This window comes from Pinus tabuliformis, chromosome 1_2 (genome assembly GCF_031772625.1).
Source record: "Pinus tabuliformis cultivar Carrire ecotype Pingquan chromosome 1_2, CPIR1, whole genome shotgun sequence".
Taxonomy (NCBI): domain Eukaryota; kingdom Viridiplantae; phylum Streptophyta; class Pinopsida; order Pinales; family Pinaceae; genus Pinus; species Pinus tabuliformis.
Window position 1 is genome coordinate 457702721 of NC_142298.1, and position 23528 is coordinate 457726248.

Genomic DNA, 23528 nt, shown 5'->3' on the forward strand with positions numbered 1-23528 from the left:
CTCTGTCAGTTCTTCAGAGATTAAATTTTCATCATCTTTCTGCAATGAAGACTTAGGTCTTTTTTCAATAGTTATACCAATCTTCTTTCTTCTATTTCTTCTGACATTATCTTCTTTAGGTGACTCTGGTGCTTCTTGGAAATGGTTTCTAATAAGGAAATTCTCCTAGGTATCTCCTATGCTTTTAAAATGAAACTCAACCAATATATTTATCAACCATGATGATACATGGTTGTATCTATGAACTATATTCTGTTTTGCACATTTGAGGCCATCCTTCTTAAACTATTTAGTAGAAAGAAAGGAAGATTGATTTCTCCATTTTCTAAGAAATTCATCAGTAAACGGATATGGTAGACATAAATGCAACCAAACCTCCCCTCACAGGTGATAAATTTCTGTAAAACCAAGAGCATGTTCCTCCACTTACTTTTAAGAGATGAAATGGGAATACCTTTTCTAAAAATAGAGACATCCATACCTGGTTTTTTGAGTATTACTTTCCATGATTCGTTGTGGAACTCCTTGTTCTTGAATCATCTTTCACCATGCCTTGGAATTTCTATAGCCTCGGTCATGAATGACTCAATCACGACAAACTTGATATCTCCAATTTCTACTTATGTGCCATCAAAAGATTGAGCAAAGGATTTTGTAATCTCCTTATGAAAACCATCAAATTTCTCGATGAATTTAAGCCATCCAGCTTTCTGCAACATTTCTTTGAGCTGTGGGTATCCTTCCATGTACTTTGCTCCTACCAGTTCTGATCTAACAATTAGCCCCATGCCTTCTACTATGCAGAGTTCTCAACCTTCAGAATTACCCTTCTCAGTTTTATGAAATGAATTGGCTGCGAATATGGTGAAAGGAACTGTGGGTTTGTATGAAATAAATAGATGGTAGGGGTTCTAGAGAAATGTAGACAAGTATGTCATGTCATAGTCATGACCATTAATAATCAACGAGGGAGTTAATTATGGACTGTTATGTGACAAGATGTGGAGGATGTGGCGGATATGTAGTATGATGGAGATTGCAATCAAATCAAATGAAGATTTGTCAAGGAAACATATGAATACCATATTATATATGCTTTATGTTTTAACCTTGCTATTTAAAATAATTTTTTGCACTTTATCTTTTATAACTTAACCCTTTCGTTTGTTGTTTTCTTTGGTGTTGATCCATAGGTACCCTTTTATCATATTGGTCTTCAAAACAAGATTCTTCAATTTCCTGCAATCATCATTTATTTGTAAACTGTATAATTACGCCAAAGCTGCTGAATGAGATATGGCTGCAGAATGGAATCAGCTACAGAACATGATAAAAAAATGAAGTATGGCTATGGAACATGAATGTGAAATGAAATAGAAATGGAATATGACAGTGAAATGGAATGAAAATGAAGTGAGATGGAATGAAACTGTAAAATAAAATGAAAATGGGGTGAGATGGAATGCGATTGAATTTTGAATCGAACAAAAGTGCCCAATCCCCTGCTTGAAACTTCTTCTCCTTGATATACTTACCATGCCATTTATCCCTTTGCTGCTAGACTATACTGGTTCTTTGAACTACATCTTGCCTGATTTCATCAAGCTCATTGAGTTTATCCAATCTATGTTTCTGTGCTTCTGATAAATCCAGTCCCAATTGGACTACCATCTTGAAGGCTTTGATTTGAAACTCTATAGGGAACAGGACTTGCTTCCCATAAACAAGCTCATAGTGAGTATGTCATGTTGTGTTCCTCCATGTAGTTCTATAGGCCCATAAGGCTTCAAGAAGCCTTTCTTCCCAATCTCTTTTGTGTAGATGTAAAGTCTTAGTGAGAATTCTTTCAATCACCTTATTGGTAGAATCAACTTGACCATTTGCTTGTGGATGATAAGGAGTAGAATTTATGTGTTTGATCTTGTAATATTCCACAAGCCTTCCACCATTTTAGATGTAAAGTGAGATCCCTGATCTATCACAATTTCTCTTGGAACACCAAAACGAGTGAAGATGTCCTCAAAAAGAAAATTAACTACAGATTTTTCATTAGCAAAAGGTAATGCTTTATCCTCTACCCATTTAATGACATAATCAGTGCATACCAAAATATACTTCTTTTGTTTAGATGGAGGATTAATTGATCCAACAAAATCCAAGGCCCATTTTTCAAAAGGTTCAATGAGTACCTAAGTTTGTAGTGGCATTTCATTTGAATGAGCAGGTTTTCCTGCCCTTTGGCAGCTATCACTCCTTTTGACATATTCTTTGGCATCTCTGAAGATGGAGGGCCAATAATATCCTAAATGAAGGATTTTATAGGCTGTCCTTTTGTCAGAAAAGTGTCCACCACAAGGTTCATCATGACATGCATTAAGAATTTCAGGCATTTCATCTTCTCGAACACATCTTCTGATCATGAGATTTGGACTTGTTTTATTCAATTCATTAGTAATCCATGAGTAACTTGAATTTGTTTGAATGGTTTTTCTTTTCTCCTTAGGAAACAAATGTGAAGGTAATTTTCATGTGACTAAGTAATTGGCAATATATGCAAACCAAGGGGTCTGAGTAGTTACTGCAAAAAGATATTCATCAGGAAATTTATCTTCGGCTGGAGTGTCATTTTTGATATTTCGAATTCTAGACAAGAAATAAGCAACTGTGTTTTGTTTTCCAGGTCTATCTAGAAAAATTATGTTGAATTCATGCAGGAGTAATAACCATCTTGTAACTCTTCCATTAGTAATAGGTTTATTCATTAAGTACCTAATTGTAGAGTGATCTGTATGAACAAAGGTTTCATATTCTATTATGTAATCTCTAAACTTGTTGATAGCATGAACAACAGCTAAGAATTCCTTTTCAGTTACAGTGTAATTTAACTCAGTGGGAGTCAAATTCTTGCTTATGTAATAGATGGCATAGGGGATCAAATCTTTTTGTCCTAATACAACTCCCAGAGTTGTATCTGAAGCATCTGTTGAAATATGAAAAGGTAGTTTCCAATTTGGACCTCTTAAGATGGGTGCTTAAGAAATTTTTTCTTTTAAAGTCTCAAATGCCAACTGGCAATTAGGATTCCAATTGAATTCACAATCTTTGGTGAGTAATTTGAAGAGTGGGGATGCTAATTTAGTGAAATTTTCTATAAACCTTCTATAGTATCCTGTGAATCCTAGTAAACTTCTAACATCCTTTTTAAAACTTGGAATTGATAGTTTAGAGATGACTTCAGCTTTAGATTTATCAAATTTAATTCCATCTCCTGAAATGTGATGTCCTAAAACAATCCCTTCTGTAAACATCATAAAACATTTTTCATGGCTTAGTGAAAGATTTTCTTCCTTACATATTTTAAGAACTTTTTCCGAAATTTCTAAAGCTTCTTCAAATGTATTCCCATAAACTATAGAGTCATCCATATACACCTCTACACAATCATGTATTAGATTAGAAAAACTTCCTGGTACTACTCTTTGGAATGTTGTAGGTGCATTGCACAATCCAAAAGGAAGTATTCGATAGGCATAAGTTCCCCATGGAAAAGTGAATGTGGTTTTATCTTGATCTTCAGGTGCTATCTGAATTTGATTGTAACCACTAAAACCATCGAAAAAAGAGAAATACTTCTTACCTGCTAATGTATCTAACACTTGATCTATAAAGGCCAAAGGAAAATGATCTTTTAGGGTAGCTTTATTCAATTCTCAATAATCAATACATACCCTCCATTTACCATTCTTTTTAGGCACAATCACTAAAGGAGAAACCCACTCGCCATCTAAAATTGGGTAAATGAAGTTTACATTCAGCAATTTTTGCAACTCCTCTTTCACAATTTCCCTAAGATTTGGATTCATCCTTCTTTAAGGTTGTTTGATAGGTTTACAATTTCCTCAATGTAGATGTGATGTATACAATTCTTAGGACTAATTCCTTTCATGTTAGTGTATTCCCATGCATATGCAGAAGAATATTGTTGTAATGTTTTGATTAGCTTTTCCTGTTGTAATTTTTCCAAGTTATTGTTTATGTTCAATGTTTTCCCTCGAAAGATTTCAACTGTAGAGCTACCAAATTCTTCCATAGAATAAAGAGACATCTGCCTAAATGAAAAATATTCAATATTGGATTTTTCTTGAAATTGATCATGTTCATATTCTGGAGATGATTCAAAATTTTCCATTATATTTAAAATTTGACTATATTCACTAATGGTTGAAATAGTAAAGAGAGGTTGACTATCATTTTCATCATCTATCTCTATGATTGTTCTTGCTGGAGGATATAGAGTGAATTTATTAATTGAGTTACCATCAGAGATATACATATCACCAGATCTACAACAAATGAAAGCATTAGCTGTAGCCAGCTAAGGTCTTCCTAATATAAGTGGATGTCCTCCTAGATTGTTCTTAGGGGTTAATATCATAAAATCAACAGGGTATTCCCAAGTGTCTAAGGACAATGAAATATATTCTAACAAACCATCTGGTTTTACAGATCTATCTGCCAATTGCAGTAATGTAGGTGTATAAAGAAGATTAGGAAGCTTGAGTTGTTCCATGGTTTGTTTGTTCATGATGTTTATTGCTGCTCCTAAATCAATCAATGTATTTAGAATTTTGACTCCATTGATATGTGTTTTTACAACTGGACTTCCTATATCTACATATTTTTGTATGGAAATTTTTCCCATCATTATGTCTGCTATTTTTTCCGCCACCTGAATTCTTTTTATTTCTTTTGTTTTTCTTCCTGGTTTCTTCTTGCTCAACTCCTTTATTGTTTTAGCTAGAATTGGAATCTCCTTAATTTCTTGTAACAAAGGGATTTTGATACAGACATTTTTCAATTCATCTAGAAAATCATAATTAGGCAACATAATATGCTTTTCTACCCCTCTATCAACTTGTAATCTCTTAGGAAAAGGAGGTGTAGAAGTAGATATTGGTGGTTGCTCTATGATAGGAGTTGAGTTTATTGGTTCTTTTTGTTTTTCATTTTTAGTATTCTGGTTTTGAATAGATGTTCCTTCAAAACTTTTATTTGGTTGTATATAATCTTCCTCGGAATTGTCTTGTTCTTGAATAACTACAGAAGGATTTTTATTTTCTAATATCCTACCAGATCTCAGTTGGACATCATTGAGATCTAGAGGAGTGATCATAATTTGGAAATTACTGTCCTTCCACCATATAGGTATTCTGAGGATTTGTATTGTTGGGGTTTGGTAATGGTTGGGCAGGTAACTGATTTGGTCTCTATGGGAATGGCAGTGAAAGTCGATGATTTTGGTTTTGAAGTTGGGGTTGTTGATTTTGTTGAGGAATTTTTTGGGGAGGATAGTTTGGATATGATGGAGGATATTGATAGTATTGAGAGAATCTTCCATAGGGATTTTTCACTCCTTGAGCCGAAGGTTGAGATTGAGATTGAGATTGAGGCCAAGGTTGTTGCCAATAATTCCAATTTGGTGGGGGCTGAATATACATTTGGTTGTTAAAACCCTGGTTTTGTGGCCCCTACCAAGGTCTTCTAGAGACAAAGCAAAGAGATTTTGTTGGATTTGAAATTTTTTCCTCTTGAAAAACAACCTTAAGACTAGGAATAAAAGGACAACTCTTGGTCTCATGGTTTTCTGAACAAATCACACAAGTCTCTATAATTTTTGCATCCAAAGGGCATTCTCTTAAAGCATGCTTCTTTATGCATTTAGGACAGAAAATAGCTAAAGCATCAGTCTCGGATTTCTTCTTATTTTGTAACTTAAGGGTGTCTATCTGTTCACTAAGGCTCCCTAGAATATCTGTTTTAAATTCATCAAGCACATTTCTAATTTCTTCCCTACTCACTGATCCAATTGTAGATTTATTCACTCTAGTAAGAGAAGGATCTCTTGGACCTTTGCCAGTTTTGGATTTTCCTCTTGAGAGATGAACACATAATTCTCCAATGTCATTTAATGGGAGTTGAGAGATATATCCCTTCCCCATCATGTTAAGGATGTCTATCCACTCATCTCTAATGGCTTTTAATAAAAGAGCTTTTAAAGCATCTTGATCTAAGTTTTCCATTTTTTCTCTTTTTAAGTTATAGTTGAATCTTTCAATTAAATCATCCAAAGTTTCATCCTCTCTTTGCATCATTTTAAACACTTCATCTTTGTGATTGATAGGCATGCAATAATCCAAATACCTTTCCAAAAATGCTTTCTTCATGTCATTCCATGTTCTAATAGACTGAGTGACCAATCCCATGAACCATTTTAAAGCATCTCCTTTCAATGTTGAAGGAAACAATTTGAGTTTTTGAGAGTCTTGTAAATAATCATAAGTTCTGCACAAGACTTCAAATTCAAATAAAAAGGTTTTGAGGATCTTCACTTTTTAATCCATGAAAATTTGGGAGGATAGAAGGTGAGATAATTTTCATTGTGGCATCTATTTCTTCATAAACTATAGGGAATCCAAAAGAATTATCAACTTCCCTATTTCCTCTACCTTCTCATCATTTCCTCTACTTTCTACATTATTTCCTATACCTCTTCCTTTACCTCTTCCTCCTCCAAATAATGTAAATTCTCCATTCAGAACTCCCTCTCCTTCTTCTTCTCTTCCTGCCATTATAGATTCTTCATGGTTAATATAAGATTCAACCTACAAGGTTAATTTCTCTTACTCTGGTTCCTCTTTCAATGGTATGTGGAAGAAAGGTTCTACTTCTCCCTGTCCACTGGGAATTTCCAATTCTTCAACTAAAATATGTTCCCCTGTAGAGGTGAAAAAGGCTACTCCTTCTGTTGGAGATCTAAGATTTTCTTCTTCTAGGTTTGCCTCAGTAGATGAAGTACGACATCCTCTTAATTGGATTTTTGACCTTAGAACTTCAAGAAGTCTATGGCTAGTGAAATGTGGAATATGAGTTTGAGATGTAGGTGTATCTCTTCTTAGTATTGGTGGAGTAAGTGGTGTTGTAGGAATTAAACTCCTGCCACTAGCTATGAATCTAACCCTAGAGTCTCTTTCTCTACGCATATCATTTTTTAGATGTAAGAGATGAGGTTACTTAATTACACTTCCCCAAAAATGGTGCCAAAATGTTTAGTCAATTTAGTGTCCTAAATTGCTTGCATAAATTATCAACCGAGGTTTGTAAGCTGATGAAGTGTGGTGCACTATATGTGCTTAGTTAACCTTTTTCTTACGTCGTTGTTTTGTATTTTATGTTGTTTTTGGGGGGTTTCTATTCTTTGATGTCTAAGAATGTACAACCTGGAATTATGAGAGAATTTAAGTGAATCTAATGAATTTTAAAGGAAAGGAAATGTTCCTAAGCTATTCTAATTTCATAAAAATGGACCAAGAACTGTTGGCTAGTTAGAACCTAATAAAAAAACAGAGCATCTATCTTATCTTATCATTAGTGCTAATCGATGGATCTAATTCTTAAAACCAAGAACGAAATTGATGCAGAAGGTAACTCAATAATTGCATTCATTAAAAATTCAACCATTCAATTTTGGAATATGATTAAATCAATCTCCTTGAAATGATTTTTGGGAATATCAGTTATGCACTAAGCGAGGATCTGAAAGTAAAAAGGTAAAAGCATGTAAAACTAACTGTAAACAACTAATGTATTTTTGACTTTCTCCAACATTCAAATGTGAAGCATTGCCCTCTTGAAGTGTTGTGCAAGAAATCAATTATACCTTAGTTCCTAAGTTCGTAGGAACATAACAATGTACTGAGTAAATTCCATCACTGTATGAATTAGACATTTAACCATTTAGTTTAGGATCATCATCATCTTGAAATGTCTTTTGAAAACATCCATTAACACAGTTAATTGACAATTATGTTCTAAGAAAATGAATGACAAAACCGTAAGAAAACTAAGCAACTATGTATTCTTATTACTTCAATCTTAATTCAGTTTGGAAATAGATCCGTTTTTCTCCACAAGATATCTTAGAAGAACAAGGCTGCATAGTTGTGATTTATCATTATGATATTGATTAAAAACTGAAATGAAATATCATCCTAATTTAGAAAACAGATTTGCTGAAAATAGAGTAATGGAAAATGAACTAAAAAAAACAAATGAAAAACCTCCTTCAGTGTAGGGACCCTATACAACTGACGTGGCTAGAATGCTAGCTAGTTAAGGATGCACTTTAAATGATCATTGGCAACATGAAGTTTGTATTATGTAAAAAAAAGAAGTCTGAATACAGAGTATCAACAAAAATCCTGAACTTAACGTAATTCCTTCTAAGTTCTCTCCCTCTCTCAATTACATGCAACCAATATTTAAAGGAAAATAACATAACTATTTATGAGATAAAATTTCTACATGTGGTTAATTCGAATTAAATGTAACATTATTGTTTATGAGATAAACTTGCTACAGTTGGCTAACTCGAATTGCAATAGGACTGTTTAAAATTTTGATTAGCTACAAGTGGCTATTTCGAATGAAATGTAACATGATTGTTTATGAGATAAACTTGCTACAGGTGGCTAACTTGAATTGCAATAGGACTGTTTAAACTTTTGATTAGGAATAGGTGGCTAATTCGAATTAGATTTGCAACATAACTGTTAGACTCTTGATTAGCTACAAAAGAGAAAATCAAGAGTCCTACTGCTTTCAGATAACGTACTTTGACTCCATCTTTAACCATGAGTTTAGGCTTGCTTTTCCGTCGATCTGGACTAAATGAATAGGATAGAATCCATGTGGAGATGATTCTAGAAATGTCCATGTGGCCCAATTCTTCATTTGACACCTGGAACCTGCCAAACCATGAGAGAAGCTATGGAATCCACAGTTAGCTGCAGAATAGGCTGCATTCTGTAGCTAATTTGCAAAAATCTATTCAAATAGCAAGAGCATGAAAATATAATATGGCGATCATTTTAATGCTTTCCTTAAGACAAAAGCTAGCATTTATCATTGATTAGGTTTGTAATCTTATGAGAAAGTGAGGGAAAAAGGTGAGAAAAAATGTAAAGGAGAGGGTAATTCTGAGGTTCAACAGATAGCGTCACTATATTCAGTCCTATTTTCTTGATTGTACTAAGTATAATATGATCATCATCGAACTCTGCATGAATGGACCCGTCCGGCAATGGTATAGTTATGAGATCTAGGGTCCTTACTAGCTCTGCTACTTGGCTTGTCCCGGGTGTCAGGCTCGCTGGCTCCACCCTTCCTGTCCAGCGCCCACTTGTATTCTGGCTTTTTGGATCTGCAACTCAAGCAGATCCTTCTGGACACTCCCCAGCGTATCCATGTATTTCTGCTTAAACTGTTGCAACACTTCTATCAATGTATCCTTGATTTTATCGCCAATCTCATCACCGATCTCCTTCTATTAACACCATGGGATCAACCTGTGATTTATCAGATTTTTGCTTTTTCCGCTTTCCACCCTGCTGCTCCTTACCATGTCTTTTCAAAATAAATGCGGTGTTGTACCCCTTATCACCTCCGCCTTGGCCTGAAAGCTATTCTTCCTCTGTCTCTGGCGAAGGGGACTTATCGTCTTTCTGTGACTCGCACGGTTCTGTTTCTGCTTGCTCCTTAGCAGCGTGTTCTTGCTCTATGTGAGCCTTTTATGCAACTTCCTTGTTTTTCTATTATGTTAGGGTACGCGTAACTTTCTGAGTAGCCTCCTTTCTTTTTCGAGCAACAAAACTTTCAACACTCGTGCTTGTTCCAACATCTAAGTCTGACGGGGTGCGCCATTCTGTAGGCCATTTCACTACAATCTCCTGCACATTCGTTTTTGACACCAAATAGGGAAACTGGTGCCATTTTTTCTTTGGATCCTTCCACACTTGGATATAGACTCTGTGGAAGTCATCCTTGAATCTCGCATAGGCTAACAACTATGTGAACAAGGTTGGGGACAACCTTGGGTGCTGATTGATTATTGTGTGGAGATCCATTTCCATGAAAGTCCAAAATATATTTGTTTTTGTAATCCACGAAGCATTCTTCATAGACCATAAAGAGGTGAATTACGTGGCCTCCGACAATCCTTACTTGAGAGGAGGAAATTGGCTATCCTCCAGTAATCCTCATGCAACGAGCATAATTGATAGCAGCAACCAAGCGTAGTGGAACAACTTAGTTTTCTCTTAGGCCTCGCGGCAGTTTGTTAGGAACTCTTGACAAAGGTATATGGCCCAATTAAATTGTTCACCTTCCGCGCAGTGCACAACATGTGAAACTACTAGCACCAGAACTTCGTCCGTGTGACATTTTCTCATAATCTTCCCTGCTAAAATCTGGGCAGTGAATTAAATTGCCTGGTATGTAATAAAAAGAATGGAATTTCCTCACGATTTCTTGAGGAGGCCATATTCCTTCTTCATCTTGTCTTTAAGCTCTTTCTCCCCAGTCTTCCCTCCAAATTCCTTCGCAGGGTTCGCGCCTTTGTAAGGCAGCCGTGTGATTCTGTGAATCAACATGTCTATGATGGGAATAGGCTCTCCTAGCGATAAGCACCCATCATGCACTAGTGTGAGGAGATTGGTGCACACACATAGTATTGATGTTAGAGCGGTGATAATGCAGCACTAGTAGCATGTTCAATAATCCCGACTGCTTAACTTCGTGTACCCATGCCATCGGATCCAACGCTGTAACCCTAGTTTCTTCATAATAAATATTTCTCGTGTATTTGTTCGTCGCCAAATGTGGAAACTTAATGTGGTTCGCGAGGTCCCAATCCTCCATTTTTAACAATGGGATCTGCACAAGTCGAGGACCTTCAAAGGGGACCTTGTCAGGTAGCAGAGGTGTGGATACTGTAAACTTCCCAATATCAGGGTCATTCGTTACCTTTGCTTTCCCCTTCCGCGGAGGGACATACTTCGGCAGCCTCGTCACGGGTTCCACCCCTTCAGCATTGATATTTTCCATTCCCTGGAATTCTTCCTCCTCCAGGTCTACTACTCTCTTGGGCCACTTATCTTTCTTTTGCTTTGCCTGTGTTTCAGTATGTTTCCTTGGGGATGTGCACATTGACACCTTCTTCTGCTTATCCTTCGCGGATTATTTTTTCTTGGCTAGTTGGTTTTCTCTGGTATGGGTATGCTTTAGCCTAGGCGAACTCGACGCCATAGGCACAAGAGCCGGAGCTTCCATACTAAGTCTCAAAGTCTGAGAATTGCCAAGTTCATGCTACAAGGAGCCTTATTCATTCCCATGAGGCTAAATCTTAAGTGAGGAGATTCTTATCCAAGTGACCAAGGAGGGAGAGGCTTGTTCCCCATTCCCAACAAGCTTTGCAAGGCATGTGTTGCTGATCACCCAGCCAAAGGAGGATTTGACGTCAGAACTATGGTTGTATTCTTCTTTGTTTATCAATAATAGATGACTATCATTATGGTTCCACTCTTATTGTCTTTGTAATGATGATTGAGTTCTATCCTTTCTGACTAATATATAGTTGCATCTATTGGATTTTATGCTTGTATTTGTGTCGTTCTTTGCATGTGCAGGTGTCCGTTCATGAGGATTGGGGGGATTGTGACTAGCCGGAGCAAAGGAACGGGAGCGACGACTCTTCTACAAATATTAGCGTTGGAATCCAGGTAGGCCTTCATCATCGGTCTTTGATTTGCAATTAGGAACCTGCGTGTTAGCGTTGTTTGATTGTTGCTAGACCCCATTTCGGCTAGTAGGGATCGCCTCTGTCCGCAGAGGGGATTTACCTCCACAACAATTTGGCGACTCTGCTAGGGAGTTGGCTTTTTGTCTTGTTGTTTGATTTGTAAAATTTGGACGGAGCCTGAAGTACGGCCAGATAGCCTTCGAAACGCTATTGATCTGCATTAGCAAAGTAGATCAACGCCACTTCAGTCCATCTCCGGTTTGGTTTACAAGCTGAACGGCTTGGAACTTGCCTTGTTTCTTGGTTTCTCCTGCTTGATTAGCTTTTTGGGTTGAGTCCCTGTGTTGCTTCTTGCCCCTTGGTGTACCTGGGCACTGTTGACTTAGCTTTGGCTCATTTGTTTTTTACTTTTTCATAGCAAACTCAGTTGGCGCTCTTTTATAGTGTTACAGTTGCGCCAGTTGGCGCCAGTTGCTCATTGACAACCCGTGCCAATCCCTGAAAGGCGCTCTTTTTGGCGTGACAGTCGCGCCAGGCCTGGGAAATTTTGAAGTTTTCTTTGTTTTGAGCCTCCTGAGCTTGGTTTTTGTTCTAGGTACCTTTTTTAGACTACTTGAGTGTGTTGGAGTGTGATTTGACTGGCTTTGATCGTTACCCTTTGTGTGTTTGCTTTTTTCGATCGATTTCACAGTTCTAGCCCTAGGGCATCTAGTGGCTTTGTGTGTCGATCCTTCCTCAGGTGTTTTGATCTTCTAGTGGTCCAGTCGACTCTTTGATTACTCCCTTGCACTTGTTTGGTGGTTGCAAATCGTTTTATTGCATTATTTGGGTGACTTGCTTTGCTTTCACTTGAATTCCACTTTGTCTCACTTTGAGCCTAGATTACACGGCTCAGTGGTCTCTTTGGGACTTTTCTTGTTCTTTGGAGTTTTGATTTGTGATTTAGGGAATTGAATGTGCTTGTATTGAATAGAATTTGTTTGTCATCATTTCTAAAAGTTTGTTTAATGCACTTTTCCATCAACAAAAGAAAAAATCTCTTTTGCTTTGTATTAGTTAATGAGAATTAGAACTTTTCATTTTGATTAGTGATTAGTGATCTTAAAGAAGAGTTTGTTAATTTCCATTAGCTACATTAGGGAAGTTATTTGTTTTTGTGTGATCATTTTGTTTGCGTGAAAGCTCTCAAACCCTCTCGTAACTAGCATTCATCGAATGAAATGACATATTTTGGCATATAGTTTGCATTTAGGGAAATTTTGAGAGATTACATACGGTAAGGCCTGAAAACCGAAACCTAATTCAAGATCAACTTTAAAATGAAATGAATAAATCTAACAACGCATTGGAACATAACGCACACATTTAGAGGTCTACGCTAGAGATGTGCTCCGGCATCGTTAAACCTAGTCACTTTTGTTTCACTCAAGGTTGGGTGGTTCCTCCTTCCGTGACGCAATAGTGGTCTAGCACGGATTTGAGCTCCCACGTACCATCGAGTATATGGGGAGACCCCACTAGGTTATCATCCTTTATCCATAGGAAGCCATTTCTGTCGCCTTACAAGCCGTAACGCACCGAACACAGCATTCGGGAAGATTGACTGCCTTACGGAAAGTCCTTGGTTTTCATATGACTGCCAAGGTGTATATGCAGTTTTACGGATTTGTTTGGTAAACCCTTTTGCCTAGCTCTCCAGTGTAGTCACTTTCGTTCCTTTTCGGACTCCCTAAAAGAAAAGGTCCATCTGAGCACTTGTCACTTCAGGCTCATTAAACATTCGAAGGCGACTAGAGTCATCTTTTGTCCTTTTCTCGACTCTTAAAAAATGAAAAGGTCAAGTTATGTCCTTGCGTCTTAAAATTTATTCGACTACGTTCACATCTACCCTGTTAGATCTTGTTTGTGTTAGCTTGAGTAGGGTCCTTTCTCATTTTCGATGGCAACCTTCCTCGAGTTTACCAACCCAGGCATCCCCTCTGATGGGAATCTTGGTCATTCCCCTCCTTTTGGAAATGTTGGTGCTCCTTACATGGCAACGTTGTCCCTTCCTGAGTTAACTGTTGGGTTGCGTGTTTGGTTGTTCTCAACCTCTTTGGTCCCTACCGTCTCAACTGCTGGTCAATCAGTTCCTCCACCCGAACAACATCACATTGATTCTAAGGTGGACCTCTCCCCTTCTTCGCCTGTTTCTCCGTCCTCATCTTCTACTTCGCCTGGTGAAAGTCTGGATTCAAGCAACCAGGTGGCTAAGAAGAAGAAGAAGAAGACAAAGAAGAAGAAGTCTCCTAAGCGAGAGGTTAAAAGTACAACTCAAGTCGAGCCACCTTCTGCTCCTCCGCGGAAGGTAAAATTTCCTTGTAGGTTGTGCAAGGATGACCACCTTCTTCGTGATTGTCCCGGCATTCCCAGGATCCTTGAAGTATGGTCTCGCGATCCGGCTCGTCCCTCATCGTCCTCTGAAGCTCATGGCAATGCCATCCTATCAACTGACAACATTCAGAAGAAAGGGAAGATTCAAACCCCCTGTAGACTATGTGAAGGCAATCATCCCTTCACCTTTGTCCGCTCATGGATAAAGCCCTCCGCTGTTTTGGAAAGTCTTATAGCTTCTTCACCCCAACTTCCTGTTGGTTATCAGAGGCTCTCTTCAGACCCTCTCCCTGTTGACAAAGAGATTGACTTAGATTCTTCTCTTGTCCAGGCTCCTCTCCCCAAACCAGGTTGTGCCAAGCCTGTTCCAGACCAACCATTGGTCGAAAAGAGTGTCGACTCGAGCTCACCATCCATCGATCACTCTGTTTCGGAAGAGCATCATGCCCATGTTCTTCTCGTCTCCTCAGATTCCCCTAAGTCCAGAAATGACTCCCCTATTCCAGCTGCTCCCGAAAGTCCTTCTTCGGTTCCTATAGAGCATGGGGGCAAGCATACGATTCCCCCACCAAGTAGTTTGGCCATCTCCTTCGACTGGAGTCACTTGATTGCTTTCTGCCTTCCATCCCATGTGCCTTTCCAGATTACAGTACTTGCCTATGATAAGGCAGTACCTGGCACTGTTTTGGATGAAGGTGCATCTGTTAGTCTTATGCCGTCCACTACTTGGCAAGCTTTAGGTTCCCCGCAGCTTGGGCCGGTTGCACAGAATCTGTTAGCATTTGACGGGGGAACCAGTCAACCTCTAGGGGTCCTCCCAAAATTTCCTATTACTTTGGGAGGCAAAACCGTCTATATGGACGTGCTGGTTGTCCAAGGTGCTTTAGATTTCAGTCTTCTCCTTGGCCGTGACTATGTTTATGCCATGGGGGCCCTTGTCTCTTCACTTTTCCGTGTGGTTTGCTTTCCACACAATGGAAGAATTGTGACTATAGATCAATTATCGTTCTTTAGTCCCCTGGTGCCTCCTGCGCAGCTGCCACCCCCTCCTGGTTTTTATCCACCGGTTGTGTCTGCCCCATTGCAGGTCAACTACGTGGCTACCTACCCCGTGCCTGTATCCCATGATGATGCCGTCATGCATAATGTCCTAGGGGCATTGGGTCCTGACTTCCAAGACGTTGTCCTTCCACCGGGAGTGCCGTTCTTGGAAGTGACGACTTCCTATTCATTATGATGAAGTTCGTTCGGAGCATAGTTCACTTTCCTATGTCAAGCTCCTTAAAAAATGAAACTGGGTCTGGTCGGAGCATAGTTCACTTTCCTATGTCAAGCTCCTTAAAAAATGAAACTGGGTCTGGTCAGAGCATAGTTCATTTTCCTATGTCAAGCTCCTTAAAAAATGAAACTGGGTCTGGTCGGAGTATAGTTCTTATCCTGTGTCAAGCTCCTTAACAAATGAAACTAGGTGTCACGAGGATAGTTCTTTAAGTGTGTCAACCTCGTTAAAATAATGAAACATGAGCTCATGCAATTCGAGCGCGATCACAATATTGTCAACCTTCACTCCATTTTCAATGGACTAAAGCTTGGGGGGGCATGTACCTCAAATTGAGACATCATGCTGGGGGGGCATGCCTGTTTCCCTTGTTTTCAAGCATAGTTTGCATGCGTGTGCTTTTAAACTTGCATAAAAGTAAAATCCATTTCCAAGTATAGTTTGCATATGTGTTGTCATGTGTGCTTTTAAGCTTGCGTAAAAATAAAATATGTGATCAAATACATTTCGCATTGGGTCGTGTGTTATGAAACTGATACATTAGATTACATTTGTGTTAGACATCTGCATAGCATATAAAAACATCATCACATGTAAAAGATCCATCCAAAATAGGCATATATATATATATGTGTGTGTGTGTGTGTGTGTGTGTGTCGAAATGTTTGCACAGCGTGCATCACATAGCTCAAAAAATATACATGTTCGTCTTAATACATCCGGAGACGACATGTCTCTCAAAAAATATGCATGAAAATAAACCCTAGATGTCTAATCCCTGTGGTGCTCATGATAGCACGTCACCGCACGCACTAGGTGCTTCAAGAGACGGTGGATGCGAGTGGGCACTCCCACTGTATATCTCTGGTACGTCGGTGGGACATCTGCGAGCCGGGCATAGTCTGGAATTCTCCGGGCAAGCCCCTCGAGGTTCTGGATCAACTCTCCTCCCTCGACACCCTCTAGCTGAGGGTCAGCTGCAGGCTGGTTTCTCCGCGCGATAGGAGACTTGCCAGCTGGGCGTGCTAGGCCAACATCTGCATATACATATAATTGTTGTTAGAACGAACATGTATCAACAAAAAATCATAAAACACAAAATTAAAATGAGGTCATACCTATCTCCTCGTCCCAGTCCTCCCCCTCTGGCAGTGGGAGATCAGGGTCACCGATGAAGTCTGTCCCCGCATATGGCCAGTCCTCCACCAGGATCAACTGGCGGCGAAGCCACACAAAAAACTTGGGTCTGAATGAAATCTGCTGACCGCCCCCCCTCTCGGCACCAGTGCCGCCCAACGAGCCAGCCTCGGCTCTCGAGGTGCCAGGTCAAGAACAAGGGCCCCTTGGCCCTAGAAGAGTGGCATGCGTTCCAAGATGAACGCCACCAAGATGGAGCCATACCCGAACTGTTGTAGCTTGCCGCGCTTGGCCTTCGTTAGCTGCCTCTTCATAGTGGTCGTCACAGCTGACGCCCAATTGAAGACCGTCGGACTAAGGCATTCTGTCGCCAAGATCATATGGTTCTTCGTAGCTTCGTGGGGCGCTTATGCCCCCGCAGCTCGTGTAATGGTGAATAGTAAAGCTCTGAGTGTCAGGTCCTCAACAGTGGGGATATCCACTTTCGTGCTGCCTGACCCATATTTTGCAGTTGGGCAAACTCGGGCCTTCACCTCTTCCATCTTCTCTCCAGATGGCCTGCTACCAGTCAATCGGGGCACCGGCCCTCGTCGCGACAATCCAGTAAGGAAGTAGACATCAGATACATCTAATTCCAATGTTTGGTCCCGTATTCGGAACACTTGTTCCTGTTCGTCCCATAAGTTAATCAAATACTACAAGAGCTCTGGCTGAGCTCGTAAATAGGACAATAGGAAAAATTTCTTGAGCCCACAAGCTCTGAGAGCTTCCATGCAGCCCTCATCTGCTAAATCCATTTCGTCTACCTGGTCATGCTCCCTTTCCTTCCACTGGATTGCCATTTTGATCGTTTCTCTGTGTTCACAAGGTTAAAAGATCGAATTAGATCCTTGGAAATTTTAAAAATGCAGTGAAAATTGCTTTAAATCATTAAAATTTGAGCAAAAAACCCGCACGGCCGTTGGCGCGACTGTTTCTAAAACAGTCGCGCCAATGGGTGCTTGCCTTTTGGGAAAGTTGCCCCATTGGTGCGGGTCCGTGCCCAGAACCCGCGCCAATGGGCGCAACCCTCATTTTTAAATCCGTCCTATAAAGGATGAAAATGCAATTTAAAACAAATTTGAAATGGACAAAAATGGAGCAAAGGGAGAGACCTCTTACCTGTCACTGGCGCTGCTCTGAATGATTAATTAGATCTGTCACAATCGACGCTCGAAGATCGCACACCAAAAGCCCTAATGTCGCTCTCCAAAGGTAAAAGTGAAAAGTAATTTTTTGTTTTACTATTTTCACCCATTTTATAACTTTTTGACCCTCAAATAGGTTTTAAAAGTCATTTTATGAATATTTTAATATATATGTGTGGAAAATGGATTTTACACTGCGTTTTTGTGCAGCGATAGGTGTTTGTGTGACTTAGGCGATGAAATGAGCAGTATTTTATACTTTTTCGGACTCGGTAAATACACGAAAAAGTCACTTTGGAGTCACCTTTTTGCGCTTTTTGACTCTCTAAACGTGAAAAGAATGCCGAGTTATTCCTCTCGACTCGTTAAATGTGAATGAGAGGCGATCGTCTTTAAACTCTTTTCCGACCGTGTAAAGACGAAAAGATCGGCGGGCCCTTGTCGTTTCAGGCTCGTTAACGGGCACGAAACGACGTGATTTCGATCGCTTTTTTACTTTTTCAGATCGAAATCACTACTTATGAAAAGTACTCCTCGATCGTAATGGTCGGGCAGTTCTTTCGAGCATTGTTTTATACTTTTTCGGGCTCGAGAGACACAACTTTACGAAAAAGGACACCCCTGGAGTTTCCTTTTCTGTTGTCTTTTCAAACTCTCTAAACATGAAAAGACGCCGAGTTTTTCCTCTGTCAGGCTCGTTAAAACTTGATGACATTGGATGCCGTCGAAATGACGCCTTTCAAGCATATGCTATCCCCATCAAGCTTGTCATCAAAAAATAACCGGGGTACTCGCCAACAATGGTGGGGAAAATGGGACCACAATTATTGTCGTGTCGGAAGTATGTCACTCTTGAACATGGCACTTGTCTGCATTCATGTCTGGGTGGGGACATCTCATCTTGTTTTTACACTTGCCTCCGTGGGTTTGGGTTATCCTGTTTGACCTCTCATCTGCTCATTGCCCTGTCACCATGACCCCTGATCATTTGATGTCAAATACTGCCAAGTCCACTGTCGTGCTGCCAATATGTTCAAGAGAAGTTAACCTCTGCATAATACTCAACCTCCCTCTGATACCTCACACAAAACAACCTTATCGTCCTCTGTCTCGTGTCGATGATGTGGGAAAAATTATGGCCCACTTTCGATCAAGGTCACTTCCTGTCAACTTCAACTCATTATCCAGGAAGTTGACCTAGAGACTCCCTTCAGGTGCCTTGGAGCCTGCATGCCTCAATGGCAGGTTCTTCGTGTTCGACGCGAGGTTTTCATCATTGGCCTCCGATCGAATGATTCTACGGGTGTTCAACGCCGGCTCACTGATTCGCACGCCGTAGATTGTACCTATAGTACCTTGAGGACCATTGTCATTATTGGTGGTACCTCTCGCGTCTGTTAACAGTTTTCATCATTGACTGGTAATCAAACGTTGTTCTTGCATGTTCGACTTCGACTCCCATATTCGCATGCTTGAACTTGTACTTTGTTCGGGTCGAGATGGAGCGCAAGACCCTGGATTTTGTCTGTTGAGATCCAGGTTGCGATTTTGTGGATTATTATGATCATTACATGACTCGTTCACTGGATGGATGCAACCATGCCTGAGTTTGTTTATCGATCCTCACTGGATGGCTGCGCCCATACCTTGGATCCAGATTTTTATGTACTCTGCTATGGATGGCTGCGCCCATACCACATACATCATGTACTTGAGATATCAGTTGTACTTCTTCATGCAGGTTCTTCGGCGGCAGTGTTTTCAGTTGGCCATGTTCTTGTAAAGCATTTCACCCCTCTCTCTCTCTCGGGCTTCATGCTTTAGGGGGCATCTGTTACACAATAATTTGTCACCGTCCCTGTTACCCCTTTTCCCGCACATTGGAGGACTTATTCCGGGACCTGTGAGAAGTGACATAACCTGAAAACACTTGCATTGTATCCCCTTGAGTATGTACTTCATATGCCCTGAAGACACCTTCTGCAAAATACCCATAAAAATAGCCCTTTTTCCATTGGCGCGGTTCCACTGTGTATCACTCGCGCCAATGGGGGAAATCCTCCAAAGAGGGTGCGCCAGCTGGCGCTTTGTCTCAAAGTTGCACTCGCGCCAGCCCAGTTGGGTAAAGTTTTTAACAAACCAATTTACGAAGGTTCTTCCTAACCCACTCATGAACTGAATCTATATTGAGTTGGGTCAGTTTGGCTTCGAATCTCCATAGAAGGAAAGTAGTTCTCCACCTTTCATGGAAGCTTCTTAGTGATAAAGCCAATCCCATGAATCTTGTGGATGACCCTAACTCCTTCTCCTCTATCTATAAAAGCTTGTCCTTTTGCCTTTGACAAGTTAGAGTCTCCAAGTTCCAAATTCTAAGTCTCAAAGTCTAAGAATTGCCAAGTTCATGCTACAAGGAGGCTTATTCATTCCCATGAGGCTAAATCTTAAGTGAGGAGATTCTTATCCAAGTGACCAAGGAGGGAGAGGCTTGTTCCCCATTCCCAACAAGCTTTGCAAGGCATGTGTTGCTGATCACCCAGCCAAAGGAGGATTTGACGTCAGAACTATGGTTGTATTCTTCTTTTTTTATCAATAATAGACGACTATCATTATGGTTCCACTCTTATTGTCTTTCTAATGATGATTGAGTTATATCCTTTCTGACTGATATATAGTTGCATCTATTGGATTTTATGCTTGTATTTGTGTCGTTCTTTGCATGTGCAGGTGTCCGTTCATGAGGATTGGGGGGATTGTGACCAGCCGGAGCAAAGGAACGGGAGCGACAACTCTTCTACAAATATTAGCGTTGGAATCCAGGTAGGCCTTCATCATCGGTCTTTGATTTGCAATTTAGGAACCTGTGTGTTAGCGTTGTTTGATTGTTGCTAGACCCCATTTCGGCTAGTAGGGATTGCCTCTGTCCGCAGAGGGGATTTACCTCCACAACACTAACTATTTGGTTCCTTTCATGGTCTATGTGGACCGATTCCTTGGACAACACAACCCATTTTTCCCATTAATTTTTTTATCCTTTCTTACTTGAAATTTTGTCCAACACGAACATGGGCATGTACTTATTTTTCGAACTAAATTATAAGCAAATTCATCCCATTAAAAGAACATCAATCATCCTCTCTAACTAGCATTTAAATAACCAAGTTTCTTAGGTAATCTCCCTCCACAAGCTTTGAAATTTGTGTCCCTTTCTCTAAGCGAGTTAATTGTGGCTAAATAATTACAAGGAAATATTTGCAATGTTTATAAGAGGGAATTTTGATAATGTGTATGTTACAAATATCCGAAAATAATATCCACATCATGCATGTGTATAACATGAAAATATGATGGAAAAAAATATTTATCCATAGTGACCTTTAAACCATTAAAAAATTGAACAACCTCACCATCGAATTGTGTGCTTTGAATATCCTTTGCAAGGACTTCCAGTTTTTTTTATCTAAGTTAACATTGATGAAATTGTTCTCACTACTAATGTTTATAGAGATAAAATATTTTCCTATTTAATACATCCATGAATTTGTAATAGGAAGAGATCACTTAAAAATAGATACTTAGTAATTTCTTTATCCTTGTTCATTACATGAGACCGCTTATTTAAAAATATTTATTCATATGCTCCATTTGAAACTCACTTCATTTTTTTGTTAGATAAGCAACCCCCACCATATGGTAGCATCCTCTTTTAAACCATAGGGTAAGTAAACTTTGAATCTCTATTTTCTTCCTGAAATTTCCATATATATGTATTATTAAATAGTAACACCACTACCTTATCTTGTAAAAATTATCTTGCTTACTATGATCCAAAATAAAACTAGATTTTTGAAGAAATGACTCAATTTTCAATGAAGTTCCTTTGACTAGCTTGGGTTTTGTGGTGAAAATTTTTGCATGACTATGATTTCTTCAATGTTGCTTAGATTATTCTTTTGGGTGTGTGTTATATTCTTTCCATGACTAGCCCCACGTGCAAAGCAGGGGGTTTAGAGGGGGGGTGGCAGGGTCCCCTTCATTGTGCCGGGTGCAGTGGGGAGGTCATAGGGAGGATGGAAGCCCCCCCCTGTCGGGAGATTAACAGGGGAGCGATAGCCCCCTGCATGGGGTCCGGGGCAGCGCCTCAAGATTTTTTTTTTTGGAACCTATATTAAGTGGCCAAACCTACCTATGGTTTTGTGGATGGGTTTTACACATGGTTTTGGGCATGATGGTTTTATGCCCATGGTATCTTGTAGATCCAATCAAGGGAATGACAATTATGTTCTAATCTAGGGTTAATGGATTGGGGTTTATGAATGCTTCGACATGTATATATATATATATATATATATATATATATATATATATATCTGTGTGTGTGTGTGTTGTAACATTGAAAGGAATATAATGAAAAATAAATTTGGTAGTCTTGGTTCTGGGATCCAAAGGAAAATCTCTATGTATTTGTTTTTTGTTTCTCACCATTGTATATTTTCTATTTTTAACAATTCATTTGCAGGTAATTTATATACATGGTTAAAAACTGCATTTGGTATCACAGTTGTTTCAGCTTCAAGGGGACACCTTTGCTTATGAGGGGTTTTGCTCAGGCTTGTGGTAGACCCTATTCAGTAGGAGATCTGCAGGACAAATTATTGCGTGAAAGAATATGACGAGCAGCGGAAAGATAGAGATTAAGAAATTTAATGGTTAGAGTTTTTAGTTGTGGAAACTCAAGATGGAGGATATGCTGGTGGATAAAGATAAGTGGATCAAAGTAAATTCGGGTACTGAACCAATGACAATGTTAGTTGAATATTAGGTGAAGTTGGATCGGAAAGTAAAAAGAACAATATGGTTGTGTATCTTTGCTTCAGTATTGTTGAATATGTTAGGGGAAGCTATGACGAAGGGTTTGTGGGATAAGTTAGGGACTTTGTACCAATCTAAGTCTCTGGTGAACAAACAATTCTTATGGAAAAAGCTATATAACCTTAGGATGAAGGATGGAGACTCAGTGACAAAGCATCTGAACACCTTTAATAATGTGGTAAGCCAATTGTTATTTGTTGATATTAAAATTGCAGACGAAGATAATAGAATCAATTTGTTGTGTTCTCTACTACATTCATGGGATAGTCTGGTTGTTGCGATAGGTAGCAATACAACTACCTTGAAGTTTGAGGAAATAGTCTCATCCTTATTTCTGGAGGAGATGATATGGAAAAATATGGAGGGCTAGAATGGATATGCCTTGTCTATACTAGGACAGTCCTAGAATAAAAAGATAAATAATTCCTCGAGTGGGAGATCGAAATAGAGGGAGATCTAAATCTTTAGGAAAACTTGTAAAGGTGTGTTGGAAATGCGGAAAGGAAGGGCACTTCAAAAAGGATTGTAGATCTAAAGATCTTGAGAAAGGAGAAGGATCTGATGATGCTCCTTCTACAGAGGAAAAAACCACCTTAGATGAAGGTGGGGATGTGTACTTGGATTCTTCTTCAAGTACACATTTGTTATCACTTGGATTGAACCTCGGGCTGAGGGAAGGCAATGCCAGGGTAACCACAAACCACGCTTAGCCAAGTAGTTAGCCCTACTAGGCCAGGAGAGGGCTCTCTTCGTAAGGAACTCATTCAAGATGACTGGATCAAGAAAATGATATTGGCTAGGTATAGTATCACAAGGTTTGAGTTGATTTTGAAGGGTTTTCCTGGATCAGGAGGAGCCAAATAGTTAAGGCAAGGAAATTAGGTCAAAATTGCAGGGTGTTCGATGGGGCAAGGTAAGCACAAGGCTCAACACTCTAGGGTTTGATGGGTGAGGTGACTCAAGACATGAGGAGCTAGAAAGAGCATGTAAGCAACATGGATTCTTCCTAAACTGAATAAAACACAGATTGTGAATATATTCCCAAAAT